Source organism: Centrocercus urophasianus, unplaced genomic scaffold, assembly GCF_019232065.1.
Source record: "Centrocercus urophasianus isolate 14NV4802_14NV808 unplaced genomic scaffold, USGS_Curo_1.0 seq_11, whole genome shotgun sequence".
Classification (NCBI taxonomy): domain Eukaryota; kingdom Metazoa; phylum Chordata; class Aves; order Galliformes; family Phasianidae; genus Centrocercus; species Centrocercus urophasianus.
In genome coordinates, this window is record NW_024884253.1 from 64,338,032 (window position 1) to 64,345,602 (window position 7,571).

The window sequence follows — 7,571 nt, forward strand, 5'->3', positions numbered from 1 at the left end:
GAAGGGAAGGGAAGGGAAGGGAAGGGAAGGGAAGGGAAGGGAAGGGAAGGGAAGGGAAGGGAAGATAATCTTCAGATAATTTAAATCACTAATATTCTATTGTTTTTCCGGAGTCTATTTTTACTTATCTTTACTGACATGAAATACATACAGACTGGCTAGATAGTTTTACTTCAAATACTGGTTTGCTGTAATAGTATCTTTAGAAATCTATCAGACTTTTATTTAGAAATAAGTGGGAAGAAAGTAAGAAAATACGCTTTATATTCTTACACATATTCTTAGTTGATATGTATTGAAGAACCTTACTTTCTTTTGGTGGGATTTTTACTGTCAGAAAGCTATTGTTTTCCAGTGACATTTTAGTAGTTTGAACAATCCCTCAACTGAGACTCATTTCAAGTTTATATGCACTACCAAATATTGATTTGTACATGAAATAATTAAAAATGATTGCTGTAATACAACAGCCAGATGCACAACATGTTCTCTAAAGGGTTAGATATGTGTGCAGGATTATATATCTGTAAGTACTTAAGCATTTAGTTTGTGTATCTATAAAATGTATATATATATAAATGGCTTGTTATTTAGCAATTTTAATAACAACAACAAATGGGAAAAAGTCAAAAGGCAGTCTTTCATTCATAACATGGTGTAGTAGTGATGTCCTTTCTACGTGAGTCAGCCCCCTTAATCTTTATTTATAGGCTTGTAAGGTAGGGTTATGAAATTTAATAGCAAGCAAATCAGTCTTTTTAAAAAACTTGTGCTGTATATTTGTCACTCATTACACCAGGAGACACAATAATTTAACCTAAATACATCAAGAAGCTTGTAATAGAAAGAAAAAGAAACAGGAAAAAATGGATCTTGAGAACATCCCCAAAGGAGGGAGGGAGGTTGCCAAAGCTTTGGGTTTGATATAACTGACAACTTGCTAATATATTTTTAAAATTACTTACTTTTAATATTACCTAGTTATTAAATATCTAATTTCAGCATCTTCCTGTTTTGAAATTGAGATACATTTTTTGGACAATTTGGCCATATAATGAACCAAACAACAATTAGTGAGTCAGGCATTTGAACTAAAGAGAGGTGAACTATATTTTTGGAAGTACTAATGAGCACAAACCTTCAGTTATTGTTCGAAACGAATCTGAATTTGATGATGTGATGCATTTGCCAGATCACTAATATCCACCCAGAAGCACAGAGAGGAGTGAAGGAGGACTGGGAATAGGGGATTGTGCTCAGTCCGTATCTACTCCAACCACTCTTTTTTCCTCATTTGTTTTTATGTTCTAATGTGGATCTTCCCATGACCTGTAATCCTTCAGGAAAAATATGCTTCAGCTTCAGATTTGCTTGAGTCACAATTCCTTCAGGAAATATCCAGATGCTCTGATGTCACGTCCCTCATAGGCAGCAGGGTGGATATACAATGCCATCCAGATCCTCTCTGTGGGATGCAGGAAATACATGCTGTGTTGTTGGAGCATCTTCTCCCCCTTGTTCTCTTAGAATTTTCAGGATTGTTTTTCATGATTTTCTCCCTTTGCTTTTGTCTATCATTTTTTCTCTTTCTTAAATACATTTTCTCAAGAGAATACTGCACATGGATGATGGGCTCAGTTTTGTCCTTATGTGGATTAATTGTGGAGAAGGCTAGAGTTAGCTGCATTTGATACAGAACATCCCCTGCTTTCCAGACATAGAGACGATGTCTGCAGCCCACACTATCACCAAAATCTTGCCACCTACAAGTGATGATTCCAAAATATACTTAGTTTTTCAGGCTCTTTGCAGCCATTAGAAATTGGACATACAGTCTTTAATGACTTAATACTGATGGGAAGTGCTAAAAGAAAAATGAATTTGGATGCGCTCTCAGACTCCTATCCTTAATTGCATTGTATGGGCAAAGTTTTCTTAAACTGAATGAAAACCTACCAGCTCACAACAGCCTAAAGGGGTTTTTAGTGCTTACAGAGATGGCGTTCTGCCAATTTGCCCACAAGCAGTTTTTCCAACACTCAGAATGATAAAGACCTTTCGAAAACAAGAATCATATTTCCATTAATTTTCATTTCTGATGATTAAAAAAGTTGAGAAATAAATGTTAAATTATTAGAATATACATTTGGTAGGTAGGAAACTCTAGTACATTCTTCAGCTCTAATTGCAGCTGGAAACATAAACAATATTGTAGGCTGTTTTGCAGTAAATTTCTTCTCTTTTGTAGCTCTTCTAATTTTATTAAATATATGTAGAATCAAATAAAAGGAGAGATATTATTTGACAAGATATTCAAAGAACACGCATGTTGCCAGTGCTTTGCTATGATTTTGAATAAATGCTGCAGTGAATAATATGTAGTTCACATTTTGTTTTAATTATGTGCATTTGGTTTTATATAAATTCAGAGAAGAAATGTCTTGAGCCTGAGGACAAATCATTCCATTTGATTTTGTTGACTTAATGTGAGAAACAGACAGTGGTCAAAGCATCATATGTTGGAAATGCCTCTTTTTTTTCTTGTTTAGAATTGTCATGACAATAGTAGAGGTATTAAAATGTAGTGCTCCTTGAAGCAAGGCAAATAATGCCACAATATGCAGTTACTGTAAGCAATTGTCAATGAACAGATTGTTACCAACATTTTAAGCTTATATAAAGAAGAAAATAACAGGATGAACAAAAGGAAGCAAGATGCTACACAGAAGAGGATTTCCTCCTAAGCTTAAATCATTAAACTTTGAAATCTACCTTCTCAAGGTCTTTCATTGTAACCCACAGTCTTTCATTTCCAATTGGTACCACGAAAATGTCAGTTTGATGATATATTACACATAACAATGCCATTGAGTTAGCATATCGTGACAACTGGGACTCATTCAAACTTTTAAAAGCTCCTAATGTTTTAAATAAATTATGAACTGAAGAATTCTCAGACACATAAAAGAAGTAATTCATTAGAAAGCATAGAATTCTCAATACATTTTAGAAAATTATTCTTTTCTTATACGTTTTTTTTAATGGTTGGTTGGATTTGTTGTTTCATACAATGCCCTTGATGGGAAATACAGTCTAAAGATGTCCAGATCATTAAAAACATATTTTCTTTCTCTTCCTTAGGCATGCTTAAGTACTAAGGTCCATTGTAAATCACAACTCATCTATAGATTTTAGCTATGCTTTTAAAATCTAGAACGAAATCTTTTCTACTGATTAGAAAAGATATGTATTCAGTTTCCTAGCTACTTTCTTAATATTTTTTCTTCCAGTCACTATTACTCTCATACTTATCTGTTGAATTGTTTTGAATCATTTCTTGCATGACTGGAAGTCTGATTTCAAGGAGCCGAATTCTTGGTCAAAATTCATTTTCCTTTTAGAGGTCATATATATAAAGACATAAACATTAAACTATTAATATTAAAAACGTTATATAGTGTTGATTATATATAATGATTTGCCCCTTGAAGGTGTAATCTATTATGCAAGTTTGAGTGACACTTATTCATGGGCAGGTGTGATCGGTCTTTGTTTACTTTCGTAGAAATCTATTATAAAAAACTACTTCTTATGCTATTTTATCTGTATTTGTTCTGGTGGCTGATCTTGCATATTCTCAGAAGCACACAGCAAACAGAAAATACTATGTTCAGATATATGGACTTTTTTCAGCCTTCTAATTCTGGCTACAGGAGGCATCATTGTCACAGGCTCACATTTTGCTAGGGGACTTCAGGCACTCTGACATCTGTTGGAAAAGTAGCACAGTGAGCTGTAGGCAATCCAGGAGGCTCCTGAAATGCATCAAGCACAAATTCCTGAGGTAGGTAACAGACAGCCCCACTAAGGGCTGAACCTACTATTCATCAGTGCAAGTGAACTGATTGGTGACAGAAAGATTGGTGGCTGTCTTGGCTGTAGTGACCATGCAATGGTGAAATTCACATTCCCAGGGGATATGACATAGACAGAGAGTCACAACACTAATTTTAGGAAAGCCAACATCCAGCTCTTCAGGCAGTTGGTCAACAACTCCCTGGGAAACTGTACTCAAGGACAAGGGTACAGAACAGTGGAAACAGGGACAGGTAAAATGAGAGGAGTATAGAGATGTTGCTAGGCTGTGTAGGGATGGAGTCAGGAAGGCTAAGGCCCAGCTGAAATTGAACTTGGCAAGAGGTGCAGAGAAGAATGAGAAAGGTTTCTGCAGGTACATCAATCTGAAAAAGGAAGTCCAAGAAGGCTTATTCCCCTACTAGTGAGCAATACAGGCAGGCTGGTAACAAGGTAGAAGAGCGCTGAGATACTCAACGACATTTTTGCTTCAGTTTTCACTGATAACTGCTCTTCACACATCCCTTATACAGATGGATCAGAAGGTAGAGGACGAGGGATCCTTCGTGTTGTAAGCAATGATTGAGTTTGCAACCATGTGAAGAACTTAAACATCCATAAGTCTATGGATCATGATGAAATGCATCTCTGATTCCTAAGGGAATCTTTGATGTAGTTGCCAAGCCATTCTCAAGCATATTTAAAAATTCACAGTAAGATGAAGTCCATGATTATTGGAAAAAAAAAACAATATAGCACCCACTTTTAAGAAGAGTAGAAAGGATGACCTAGGGAAATATAGACCTGTTAGTCTCACCTTTGTGCTTGGAAAAATCATGGAACCTTGCCCCTGGAGACATTCAAGGTGAGTCTGGATGGAACTCTGAGTAGCCTGATCAGCTATTGATGTCTCTGTTTGTTGCAAGGGAGGCCCCTTCCAACTCAAATGGTTCTATGATTCTATTATTTATTTAATGAATTTAGAAGAGTTAAATCTATCCTCTTTATTTCTAGTCTTCTTACCTCTTGAGTTTGCAAGAGTAACCATGAACCTCTGGTTTCCTACCATTGTTTTCTGTTCAGAATCATTACACAGGGACCAAAACATCTGCAGGACCTAGATATGCTCATCTAGAGCTTTCCAGATAATTTTCACAGTTCAGGCAGAGACTCTTCCTCTTCAGGAAAAATATAGTGTCCTTTGCACAAAAACAAAAGGTAGGTACGGTCGATCCCTCTGCACAGTTATTGAGGGATGGAACTTTTTAGGTCAGTTTCTCAAGATAAATAGGGTATGCTCCTGCACTGAATTACTTTCTAAAGTGCCATCCTCAACAAGGCCATAGATATCTTGTCTTGGAGTGGTTTCTGGATTCAAAAGACAAAGTCTGTTTATAAGTTATACCCATGTTTTGTAAGCTGCAGAATGTCTTTGGAGCAGTAATCTTTTTTTTTTTAGACAATAATAGAATGTATTTATATAGATTTTTCATCGTTTTTTCTCTTGGATGTGCACTAGTTGGTGTGTGTTGGAATGTTGTTCATTTACGCATTTTGGATATTTGTGGACTACAAATGAACATGAAACTGGAAGTGCAAGCTTAAAGAAGTTTTTAGGTTCCCTGGAGCTGAAATTTTGATACAGAATAATTCTCTTACTTGCTATTTATTGTTGAAACATCGTGTGCATATGTCTTATACTGGAATGTAAACATATTTGCAACTCTGTTGTGAAATTCACATGATCTTTGTACACTAGAATAATGAGGAAAAAATAAAAGGAAATTCTACTCCATGTAGTTGTGACAGTACTGCAAACTAAGATATTTCTTTTTTTTTTAATATATAATTGTTAATATTAGAGTTTTTCTTCTTCAGTGCATTGTAAGATTCAGCAGATTTAAAGAAGATTCAGATTTTAAGTCTTTTTGCTTTACGAATAGAAATAAAATATGTAATCACTTTACAACTAGTATTTTAAAGCTTAGTACAAAACTATGTGATGATTCAGCTCAGTTTTACCATTTTACTGAATTAGCATAGTCAGAAAGGAAATAACACATGCTTCAATCAAAGCCTATAGTTTTGTGTATCTACATGAAATAACTGCAGTGCAAGAGTGGGAAAAAAAAGGAATGTGAGTACCTCGATGAATTATTTCAGCCTTGAAATGTGTTGGCTAGTGTTAGACTCACTGCAACATTATCTACTTACAATCTGTTGTTTTGTAGAAATATTTTTGATGAGGGAGACTATATTCTGTGCAGTCTCTTCTAATATTTTCACTTAGAATTATTTCTCAGTTAGCAGTCCATATGCTTTGGTGATGAATGGGATCTGTACTCCAATTATTTTACATTTCTTGGAAATGGCATCCACTAAAGGGTATTCAATTTCACTTGAGGAGAGATGATCACAGAAGCACACTGATGTTTTAGTGCGTTATTACTGTTCATAAACTGACCACTGTACAGTTTAATGGATATGGTCTATATGTGGGCAGATGTTCTAGATATCCTTAAGCAGAAGGAAGCCTTAACAGAGTAGAATCTTCCAGAAGCAACAGATTTACATCAAGCCTATTTTGCACTTTATGTTATTTGAAATTTAAATGAAAAGTGTTGTCCAAACAATCATCTGTTATGAGTAAATTCTTAAAACTAAAAAGCAGAGCACAATCTTTTCTTCCAAAAATCTGCACAAATTATAAACCTCAGTAAATTATTTTTAAATAATTCACAAACAGGGCAAGGGCATGTGTAGGAAAAGAGAAACTCTTAAAGATTGTGGGGCAAACTGATCCAAATCAATTTAAAGTTACAGCGGTTTAATTAAACTGGAAGGTTACTTCTCAGTGTTTATGTCAACCTTTTGTTCTGTATCCTCTCCTTCTTACCTGAGCAGATTACAAGTTCTGAAGAATGCTACAAAGCTTAAAAAACAAGTTTTATTTATTCAACTGATAAAGTTGAATAAGCATATCTGTGATGATAGGACAAGGGGAAATGGTTTCAAACATAAAAACAGTAGATTTAGGCTGGATATAAGGGGAAAGTCTTTTACAGTGAGTGGCGAGGCACTGGCACAGGTTGCCAAGAGATGTGGTGAAAGCCCCATCCCTGGAGACATCCAAGGGTAGGCTAGACCAGGCTCTGAATAACCTGATCTAGCTGTGGATGTCCCTGCTCATTGCAGGGGAGTGGGACTAGATTACCTTTGAAGGTCCCTTTCAACTCTGACTCTATGATTCTATGAAAGTTTGTACCACTCACTTTGCATTCTGTTTTCAAAGGCAAAGAAAGACCTCTTTTAAACTTGTGTGGATTGAAAACGAATTTTTAGCACTATGTTTCTTGCCTGAGCCCTTTCATTTTGTGATATCATTAACAGCAGATCATGAATTTTTGTTCGGTGTGATGTTTAGCACATAGCTCTATTTTTACATAAAGTATACCTGTGCACAAACAATGTACCTTTAATGGCTTGTAACTATTTTTATTCAGGAAAAGTTTCAATACTTTGAAATCTAATATTTAAAATATTTGTTAGTGGCATTTAATTTTGTGCATTATACAGAATGTTTGATTACTATATTTGTCCCCTTTAACTTATTTCAAAGCAAAAACAGCAAAGATTCTAAGTGGTTTTCTATGAAGAACTAATAGTTCCACCACAGTAAGTTCCAGCTTACACTTGAAGTCTCACTTTTTAAGCTG